Consider the following 11,638-nt stretch of genomic DNA (forward strand, 5'->3'; position numbering starts at 1 on the left):
CATAGTGTCTCACTACATTTGTCTAATCAGATTCACTCTATGACCCTTGAAGATGATAGGTTTCAGAGGGCACATATACCATCTCCCCATATTTGAATATAATAATCTATCCTTGATCAATGTTTTTTATTGTTCATACTGCTTAGATTTTTATGCTTCTCTTAGCTCTTTGTTTGAGCTTTAAAGTTTCTACATATTGCTAGTCTTTTCATCAGGATACTTGAAAGTCCTCATTTCATTAAAGATCCACTTTTTGTCCCTACAATATTATACTCAGTTTTGCTGGGTAAACTGTTCTTAGGCGTCATCCTATATCCTTTGCCTTCTGCAAATGTGTTCCAGTTCTCTATTCCTTTAGATGGCAGCTCTGAAACTATGTGTGATCCTCACCATAGCTCCTTGATATTTGAATTCCTTCTTTCTGGATATCTATGCTATTTTTTTCTTTGGCCTGGAAATTAAGGATTTTGTGATGAAATTGGCCATTTTCATTTTATAGGTTCTTTAAGGTGGTGCCTAGCTGACTTTTTTATATTTTCACTTTGTCTTCTGCTTCTAAGAATTCTCTGTAAGATTTCTTCAAATTGGGTGTACAGGCTCTTTTTTTTAGTTGTTGGTTCATGCATTTTGATAATCCAATTATTCTTCACTTTTTTCCCCTCAGACATTTTTTTCTGGGTCATTTGTTTTTCTTTTTTGTTTGTTTGTTTTTTGTCAGGGTAATTGGGGGTGAGCGACTTGCCCAATTTCACACAGCTAGTACATGTGTTAAGTGTCTGAAGACAGATGACTCAGGTCCTCCTGACTCCAGGGCTGGTGCTCTACTCACTGTGCCACTTAGCTGCCCCCAAATTGTTTTTCTTTTAAGATATATGACATTTCTATATTTTTTAGTGTTTTACCTGCCTCATGGCATCATTTCCTTCTCTTTTGTCCATTTTAATTGTCAGGGAGTTTATTGCTGGAGAAGATTTTCTATCTCTTGTTCCAAGCTGCTAATTCCCTTTCCAATTCTTTCTTTCATAGTATTTTCCAATTATTTTCTCAAGCACTCTAATTTAATTTATTTTAGGAAAATGTTTTTTCAAACCCTTGCTTCATGTCTTTTAGGAATTTATTTGATATTTTTTCACAATTGTATTTTTCTTGAGGCTTTGCTTGCCTACTTCTTGGTGAGCTTCTCTGGTTTTATCTAAACTTCATCTTTCTTTTCCTCTTTATAGTATTTGATACTGTTTATGACTTCCTCCTCAATAATCTTTTCCATCCGGATTTCACGATATTGCTAGATCTTAGTTCTCCTTCTATCGTTGTGACCACTCTCTATCATACATGTCATGCCAGCTAGCCATCAGTGCACCTCAGACTCTGTATGGAACATCTTCATTTTTCCTCCCTCTGTTAACTTACGTACTGGTCTTATTAACAATCAGGTTAGATTTTGCACAGTATCAGTGCTTCAGTTTCACGCGGTATCTTTCCAGACCTTCTGTGTCCCCGTCATGGCCGCTTTCAGCCAGGAAACGAACTTCCAGAAGCTAGTCCAGTGGCACTGCAAGCACGGGTCCAAGCTCAACCTGCGGCGTCTTTTTGAGGCCGACCAGGACCGCTTCAAACCACTTCAGCCTGAATCTTGACACCAAAAATGTACACATCCTTGTGGATTATTCCAAGAATCTCATTACAGGAGATGTGATGAAGATGCTTATTGACTGGCTAATTCTCGAGGAGTGGAAGATGCTCGGGAGCAAATGTGCAAGGGACAAAGATTAATTTCACTGAGGACTGGGCTGTGCTCCACGTGGCACTGCGGAATCGCTCCAACACACACATTCTAGTGGATGGCAAGGATGTGGTACCAGAGGAACAAAGTGCTGGAGAAAATGAAGGCATTCTGCCTGCGTGTCCGTGGTGGAGACTGGAAAGGCTACACTGGGAAGACGATTACAGATGTGATCTATATTGGCATTGGAGGGTCTGACTTGGGTCCTCTGATGGTGACAGAAGCCCTGAAGCCCTACTCCAAAGGAGGTCCTCGAGTCTGGTTTGTCTCCAATATTGATGGTACACATATCACAACCCTTGCTGAGCTCAACCCAGAACCTCCCTCTTCATCATTGCCTCAAAGACATTCACCACCCAGGAGACCATCACCAATGCAGAGACAGCCAAGGAGTGGTTCCTTCAGCAGCAAAGGATCCTTCAGCTGGGCAAAGCACTTTGTGGCCTTGTCTACCAATGCACCAAAGTTCAAGATTTTGGAATCGACACTCAAAATATGTTTGAATTCTGGGATTGGGCTGGTGGACGTTACTCATTGTGGTCAGCTATTGGCCTCTTCCATCACCCTGCATATTAGTTTTGATTACTTTGAGCAGCTGTAGTCGGGGGCTCACTGGATGGACAATCACTTCCTCACCACCCCACTGGAGAAGAATTCCCCTGTGCTGCTTGCCATGCTAGGCATCTGGTACATTAACTGTTCAGATGTGAGACTCAGACCTTGCTGCCCTATGACCAGTATATGCATTGCTTTGCTGCCTACTTCCAGCATGGTGACATGGAGTCTAATGGGAAGTACATCACCAAGTCAGAAGCCCAGGTTGACTACAGTACAGGCCCCATTGTTTGGGGAGAGCCAGGGACCAATGGACAACATGCTTTGTACCAGCTTATTCACCAGGGTACCTGGATGATCCCTTGCGACTTTCTCATCCCTGTTCAGACACAGAATCCAATCTGGAATGGCCTTCATCACAAGATTCTTCTAGCCAACTTCCTAGCCCAGACCAAGGCCCTGATGAAAGGAAAGATGGCAGAGGAGGCACACAAGGAGCTGGAGGCTGCTGGCAAGAGTGGTTATGCCCTGAAGAAGCTGCTGCCTCATAAGGTCTTTGAGGGAAATCGTCCTACTAATTCCATTGTCTTCACAAAGCTCACCCTTTCATTCTTGGAGCCTTGATTGCCATGTATGAGCAAAGATCTTTGTTCAGGGTGTTGTCTGGGATGTCAACAGTTATGATCAGTGGAAGTGGAACTGGGAAAGCAATTGGCCAAGAAAATTGAGCCTGAGTTGGATTCCGATGCACCTGTGACCTCTCATGGTGCCTCCACCAATGAGCTGATCAGCTTTATCAAGCAGCACCGGCCCTAAGTCCTGAAGCAGATGCCTGTTCTTTCTGTGACCCAGTCTATTGCATTGTGATCTGATCTGTGTTGTAGTGACTACTTGGTTCCTTCCTGCCCTGTCACAAAGAGATCCACTTGTCATCCCTTAAGGCAGGCTCTTTCTTCCTTGTCAGGAAAACAAGTCCCACCTCAAGAGGCCTGTTCAGTCTGGTGGATTTTTAGTTTTTTGGTCCTCAATGTCACATGCAAGCTCACATTATCCTTCCTTTGCACTGATACAGGCGTTCAGCCTTTCCACAACTTTCAGGGCTGATCTGAAAAAATAAAGATGGCTGCCAAGAAATAAAATCAGTTAAATCTTCATCTCTATTCAGATTATTCTAGATCTGTTTATCTAGCTCTAATCTCTCTCTTAGCTATAATGCCAATTGCTTTTTGGACTTCTTGAATTGGATGCTCCATAACATCTCTATTTCAACCTGTCCAAAACAAATTATCTTTCCGCACTAGCTGCCCTTCTAGAATTTCTCTCTTACTGTCCAATTCACTGCGAACTTTCTAGTTGCCCAGGCTCACAACCCCTAAGACATTCTCAACTCCTCACTCACATTTCCATCCACCTCACCATCGAATCTGATGTCAAATTATGTCCTTTCTCATATATGTGTTCATATATTCACCAAGATGACCACAGCACTAGCTTAGGCTCCTATCATTTTTCCTGAACTATTACCCATCTTCTTCTAATTGGTCTCCCTTCCTCAAGTCTCTCCCCACTGTACTCTAGCTTTCTCCTAGCTGACAAAGTACTTTTCCTAAATAAGAAATCAGATTATGCTATCCCCCCATTGCCATTTAAGGTCTTCATAAGCCAAACTTTCCCTACCTTACTAGTCTTCTTACACTTTATTCCATTCTATATATTGGCATTCCTCGCACAGAGCACTCTATCACTTATCTCTTACTTTGACCGTGACCGTTATCCATATATGAACCATCATCTCTCTTGTTCTCTTTCTTTTGGCATACCTGGCTATATCAGTCTACTAGCACACAGTTAGTCAAATAAGTTGTGACTCACAATTGACTGAAAAGAAAGAAAGGTAGCCAAAGGACTAGTCATTTTACCTGCAAGATACCTATTACATTTTACTTGATTTTTTATACTTGATCAATGAGTATTTATAGAAAATTTGATGTTTACCCTTCCAACATGAGGCTAGTCACTTTACAGAATATCAGACTTCCTTCCTAATTTCATATCATTTTCGTAACTTTACTCTAGAAGTATCCATTTCTCCATAAGGCTTCTACTCATGAAACTTCTTGAAAGCCCAATCAGTGAGAATTTTAGAGGCTGAGTAACTTTGATGCCCCTATAAGTTATATGTCTACCTAGTAATTCTATTTAGTGGTTTTAATCAACATTCCTAAAGTTGTCTGATAAATTAGTGATGACACTGGTGATAAATTAGATGCTGACCTGACCACACTTTCAAATTATTTTGAGGAAATTACCTCAAAGGTTAAAATATTTTAGGCCTACCCCTGTGGCTTGCAAAAGACTTTAGATGTATTGAATAAGACTTTAATGGTGAAACAATACAGAACAGTAAATATATGACGTATTATTTGAAAATAATATACTTGGGAAAATTATATTTCCCAATTGCATATTTAAAAATTATGCTTTTTTCAGATTGTGGCATGATTTATCATGTTTCTCAATGCTATATCAAATTAATATATGTTTCTATGAACAAAATACTTTGAATAGGACTGAAATGAGGACCTTCAAGTTTAGTATTTAGTACAACAAGGCTTAATTAATTAAATAACTTTCTCTGTCATTTGCATCTATTCATCTATCTATCTATCTATCTATCTATCTATCTATCTATCTATCTAGTATATAACCCACCATATACTCCCAATAGAATATAAGCTCCTTTACAGCAGATACCCTGTGTGTGTGCGTGAGTCTGTCTGTCTGTCTGTCCATCTGTCTCCATAGCACCCCACAGAGGAACTTGTATATAGTCAGGAAAACAGATTATATGTCTGTTGAATGGAGATAGTGTAACTAAATCTAGAGAGTCTCAATATTCCATTGACTACAGTACCATTATTATTGGTGAATAACATTCAAAGACTATCTTTCAACTTAAATTATAATCTACTTTGGTAAAGCAATTGTTCCTAGCAACAAAAGCATAGATTATTTAAAAATAAAGTTAAATTAATAACTCCAATCTATAAAGAAAAAAAGATATTTAACTCTCGATTCAGAAATATTTATTTTTATTTTTCACTAATAGCATTTTATTTTTTTAATTATATGGAAAGATACTTTTCAATATTCACTTTTATAAATTTTGAGCTCCAAATTTTTATTCCTCCCTCCCTTGTCTTCCTCTGCCCAAGACACCATACAATCTCTTAAACATTATAAATTTACAATCATATTAAACATATTTCCACTTTAGATATGTGAAAGAAGAATCAGAATAAAATGGAAAAGGCATGAGAAAGAAAAAAACAAATAAAATCATGAAAATACTATGCTTCAATCTGCATTCAGACTCCATAGTTCTTTCTCTGGAAGTGGTTAGCATTTTTCCATCATGATTCTTTTGTAATTATCTTAGATCTTTGTATTGAGAGCTAAATACATTTTAGTTAACCATCATACATTGTTGCTCACTTCACTCAGCATCAGTATAAAGTCTTCCCAGCTCCCAAGCAAATATCCATCCCTTTGGAGAGAGGTTACTTCCCTAGGTAGTTTCTGCTGTCTTCAAGTTGTTCCATGCTTCTTTTTGCAATTGTAATTTTTGTCCTCCAATATGTCCTAGACTCACACCACTGTCCTTTTGAAGATTGCATTCTAGATGAGCTGATTGTTATCATCTTTGTTGCTCATCCTTGGGTTCTTTGAGAGGACCAATGACATCAAATTGACTTGTGCTCAAATTGGATATAACTGAGGCAGAGCTGCACAAAATCTTTCTCTCACCAGGGTCATAGAAGTCCAGTGGTAAGCCAAAAGTCTGGAAGACTGGTGATTATTCAGTATGTGACCTTGACCTTTCTAACTTAAGATCTTTTCCAGATCTCAACTTCTCTGAGGCAATTTCCATTTAATGGCAAGGGCAAGGTAAGAGTTGAGACAACAGAAAGATCAATTTAACATTACATTGGCAAACATAAAGCCTTGAAAACAAATAAGAGTAGGGCCAGAGCCGAAGAAATCTTGGGACAATCTGAGAAGACCTGAAGAAATTTTCCAGGACTATATTCCCTCCCTGTGAAGAGTAAACACTTCCAGGCTAGAGACCACATTAACAAGAAGCAGCAAGTTGCTTAAACAACAAGTGGCAGCCCTGGGGCTAGCTGGGTTAGGAGCCTGCCTAAGCCAGCCACAGGAAACTTTTACCCCTGGGCAGTGTGGAGTTGGGTGTCTGACCTGGGAAATCTAGGAAACCTCTGCTGACAAGGAACTGCAGATTCAGCTTTGCTATGGAAAGTAGAGGGGCCAAGAAGGAACCAGGACTTGTCTGGTGAGTGCAGAAGCAATGAGGCAGGCACTGCTGGCTGTCAGCACTTACAAAAGGCTGGGTCTTGGTTTGAGTTCAAGGTCAGGGGATAACTGAAGAAGATCAGAGGAACCATTTCTGTATGCCAAGACTAGTGGTGATTATAAAATCTAATTATTACCCAAAAATGCACAGACAAAGGAGAAAGAATTCATCCATAGAGAGCTACTATGGGAATAGAAAGACCAGGGTTGGACTTCAGAGGAGGATATTGAAGCAAAGAAACTGTCTTCTACCCCAAAGAGTAATGTTAAAATGTCACCTACGTTGAAGGACTTAAAAAAAGACTTTAAAAATCAAATAAGAGAGATTGAGGAAAAGTTAAAAAGAAAAGAAAAAACAAGAAAACAAGAAGATTATGACAAAAAAGTCAAGCAATTAGAAAATGAGGTCCAGAATCTTAAAGATGAAAATGACTTCTTGAAAATTAGAATTGGGCAAGAGGAAGTCAGTGAAGTTATAAGAGATGAAGAAATAACACATACATATGTATAAATGTGTATATATGTGTGTATATATATAATATATATATAAGAATGAAAAATATAGAAGAGAATGTGAAACTTCTCATAAGAAAAATAACAGAGCTAGAGAACAGATCAAGAAAAGAAAACATAAGAATAATTGCATTACCTTAAAGTTCTGATAAAAAAATAGAATCTTGATACAAGAAATAATTTAAGAAAATTGTCTTGAAGAATTAGAACATGAGGGGAAAGTAGAAATAGAAAGAATCCACTGATCACCACCTGAAAGAGATCCTACGAGGAAAACTCACAAGAATATTAGAGTTAAATTCTGAAACTCCCAGATCAAGGACAAAATAGTATGAGCAACAACAACAAAAAAACTTACATATGATGGTACCACAATTAGAATTACACAAGACCTAGAGCTGGTGACACTAAAAGACTGCAGGTCTTGGAACACTATATAATGAAGAGGAAAAGAACTGGGCCTCTGGCTGAAAATATCATACCTAGCAAAGATAAGCATAATTTTGAATGGAAGAAAATGGACATGTGATCAAATGTCAGACTTTCAGAACTCTGTTATAAAAACAATATCCTGAACTCAATAGAAGATTTGACATACAAGAGCCAAGAGAAATATAAGGTACATCCCAATTACCAATTATGAGGGACTCAATAAAATGGAATGTTTACCTTTTATTTATGGAAAATTTGAAACCTATGTCTAAGATTGTTACTAATAATTAGGTTGCTTACAAGAAAGATTGGGGTAGACCTAGGTATGATATGACTTTCAAAATAAAACTGTTCAGGAACATCCAAAAGAATAATTATCTTATACAAATGAGGTGAAAGAGGAAGAACCAAAATAGAGGAATTAGATAGAGGAGGGGAACTGTTAGTTCTGGAAACCTACTTTCATCAGGAATGGGCTTAAGAGGGGAAAATACATATACATCTAGAAGAGTATAAAAGTCTTTTAAATTTAAAAAAGAGATAAAACTCTAGGTTGATAGGGAGAGGGGGATAAAGGAGGGATCTTTAGAGAGGAGGGTGAGGAAATGGGATAAAAGTGGGGTATAGAAGGGTTGTCTAGATTTAGGGGAATGGGAGGATAAGGGAGGGATTACTGGAGTTGGGGTAGGTTATAGAAAGTCAAGGTAGCAGGTAGCAGTAAAGTAGAAGAGTTAAGAGAGATAAGACAAAAGATATGAACAAACATAAAAACAAGATTAGGAGTAGAATCTCTTAGAGAAAGTATATGTTTATATATGTAGGTATGTGTATGTATGTATAAGTGTGTGTATATATTAATACCTGTATATAAATACATCCATGCTCAGTTGTAGCCTTGGGATGGCAGGTTGGGGAGAGGAAGGGGGGAAAAAGAACAAAGTAAAAAGTATACAGAAGCGAATAACAGAAAACCTATAAGGAAGCAAAGAAAAAAATGCACAGCTTTCAACTTAGTGCACAGTATTTATATATAGGCTTTCTTAAAATGATAAGTTATTACTATATATTTTGAATCCTCTTCTATATTCCACAGTGCATGATGTGTCTTTTTTCTTTTCATTTTATATTTAAATTTAAAATATTTATTTTTTCTTTTCTTACAATGCATTTAAGTTTTAATATTATCTAAATTGAAAAAAAAAAAACAAAACAAAACAAAGATACCAGTCTAGGTGGCGGAAATACTCATAGTTTCTGTTCAGAACAGAAGGCATTTACTATGTAAACTCTTTCTGGGCTTTAGATTTAAAGTCTAAGCCATGAAAACCTAGACAAAGAGCATCCTACTCTCAGATTGGGGCCATTTTTGGCTATTCAATGAAAGCCAGAATAATTTGGGTCTCAAGGGTAATCAAGTAGCTACATTGTGGACTTAGCTTGGAGTCCTTAATCTTTATTGATGTCACTCTATCTCTAGATATTAAGGTACCCTGTGCTTATTATTTTTGTTTTGTAAGTTTAATATCCATCAACAAAGACAAATGAGATAACAATACAATAAGGTATATATTCTTACATGCAATTTTTATCAAGTAATAGAGTAGAAAAAAATGCACTTGCAGAGATAAGAAATGTATATACTTAGTATTCTTTTTAAAAGAGATTCTGTGGTTCTGTGGTTTTTGGCTTTGACTACAAAAAAACAAATTGTATACATTTTGGTTTTGTTAGACTCTTCGCACATAATGACATATAGTTGTTTTCCCCTCATACTCTCTATTATCCACACTTCTTGTTTATTAATGGTATAATTTAAAAATATTTCCATTGCATTGAAAAATAATGTATTCAACCATTTTCCAAATAATGAAGACAGTTTGTTTCCAGATTTTTGCTATTGCAAATTGTGGGAGATAGAAATTGAATTATTGTTTTATGTATCTGCTCAAGAAACCTAGCTCCATAAGCTACCAATGTGTCAGCATCATGCCATTGTTTCTAAGCTCCTGCCTCCCCATCAAATCCTCCTAAAGAAATTGGGTTGTAATATCTTCAATTTGGGGTTTCTATTCCTGTTTTCTGTGAATCATCTCCCTTCAGCTACTACCTTCTTCTCTTAATAGATGCCTTTAGTTAAGGAAGAGTTGATTTAGAAATGCTCATAAAGCTCCTTGGCAAGTGTTACAAATCCTGTAATGTTCCTTAACCGTGTGAAGAAGAATATCAATGAAAATTTCAGTTGTGTCAAAATGTTTATAAAGTAGCTTTAGAGAGGTATTACCCTGTGGTGGAGGAATATGTGAACACTCACACTCAATGTAGTGGTCCATCTACTGCTGAGCACTACCATTTAAATGCTGGTGGTCTCCACTATGCTACCATGAAGCAAAAATTCAGAATACGAAGTGACATGTAGGATTCACAATAAAGTGCATTCACTGATGATGCTCTTTTCTATTAGGTCTCTGAAATAAATATTATTTCATTTGTGAACTACAAAATCTATCATTATAATAATTTTCTGTACCTCTAAATTCAAACTTCAGTACTAATCAGCATCCCTAAGCTTAACATAGAAACAAATTTAACATGCATATTTTTGTATAGCTATGAATATTTTATATTATATACATATATATATATAATATGTATTATATATATTATAATCACCAAATTCCTTTTCTACAGCTTTTAAGATAAAGTCTTAATAATAGAATCTTGGGGCCAAAAGGTATAATCTTATTTTCTACATTATTAATGTGTTCCCCAAAATCATTCTACAAATTTACAATTCTACCATGAGATTATCAGTGTCTATTCATCTATAGCTCTACCAACATTTTAAAATTACCTTATTTTTATTGATGCCTTTTATTTTTACATTATATTTTCTTCTTAAAAATTGACCTCTTCCCAATTCTCCTCCCCAGCAAGCCATCCTTTGTGATAAATATTTTTAAAAGAAGTAGAAAAGATGCAATAAGGAACACTAGAATGAGAAACCATTTGTTTTTTTTCTCCCTCTAACCTTCTTCGATCCATTGATAAAAAATACAGAAAGAATTATAGAACTCTATCATAAAAATATACTCAAGAAAAATAAATACCCACACCAGTCATTTCTTAAAATGTTATTTTCATCAGGATTATTAGTCAATCATCCCTCTGCTACGAGGCTGGCAAAATTCTAATTCATCAGTTCTAGCAAATTATGGCTGATCATTTAGTGGATCAAAGTTCTTAAGTCTTTCAAAATTGTTCATTCTTTCTAAAAATGATATAATATAAATCATTCTTCTAGTTCTGCCAACTTTACTGCATATGTTCATATAAAACTTTCAATATCTGTTTGAGAACATTTTCCCTCATTTCTTACAGTGCCAATATTCCATTATTTTATTATTTGACAGTTTCTTCAGCCATTGCTCCAATTGTTTGCTACCACAAAAAGAAAGACACACATAAACACACACCACGTGTGTGTGTGTGCGTGCGTGTGTGTGTGTGTATACACAAAGTACCCCTTCAACTCTTTGGGCCCAGGAGTGGTAGAATTGAACAAACAGCATCAATTTTTTAGTAACTTTTGTGCATAAATTTAAATGGCCTTCTATTGTGACTGGACCCATTCTGCCCTACCAAAATTGAATTGGATTCTTATATCCTCATTCTAGTAGTCAAATGGTGGAATGCTGACATTGGATCAAATTGTATTTCTTTATTAATATTAGTGAAAATGTGTATGTTTCCCTTTGAAAATTGTCTATTCATATTCTTTGATGATTATGTGCTTAGGGAGTGTTCATTAATCATCTATCTATCTAACATCTATATAGGCATATATAATTGTATCTATAAAGAATAGAAATAGTCTTTATATCTACAATGTATGCACCAGCAAAGCTTTTGCCCAATGTTTTCCTTCTCTTTCAATGGTAGAATGATTGCTTTGTTATACAAAACTCTTCCATCCATGTTTAGTCA

At 36.4% G+C, this 11,638-nt stretch overlaps 1 pseudogene; it reads left to right on the plus strand.

The window, feature by feature from the left end:
- The first annotated feature begins 1,502 nt into the window (after positions 1-1,502).
- On the plus strand, positions 1,503-3,154 carry LOC118836940 (annotated as a pseudogene).
- The last annotated feature ends 8,484 nt before the right edge of the window (positions 3,155-11,638 follow it).

Source organism: Trichosurus vulpecula, chromosome 2 (assembly GCF_011100635.1).
Source record: "Trichosurus vulpecula isolate mTriVul1 chromosome 2, mTriVul1.pri, whole genome shotgun sequence".
Classification (NCBI taxonomy): Eukaryota; Metazoa; Chordata; class Mammalia; order Diprotodontia; family Phalangeridae; genus Trichosurus; species Trichosurus vulpecula.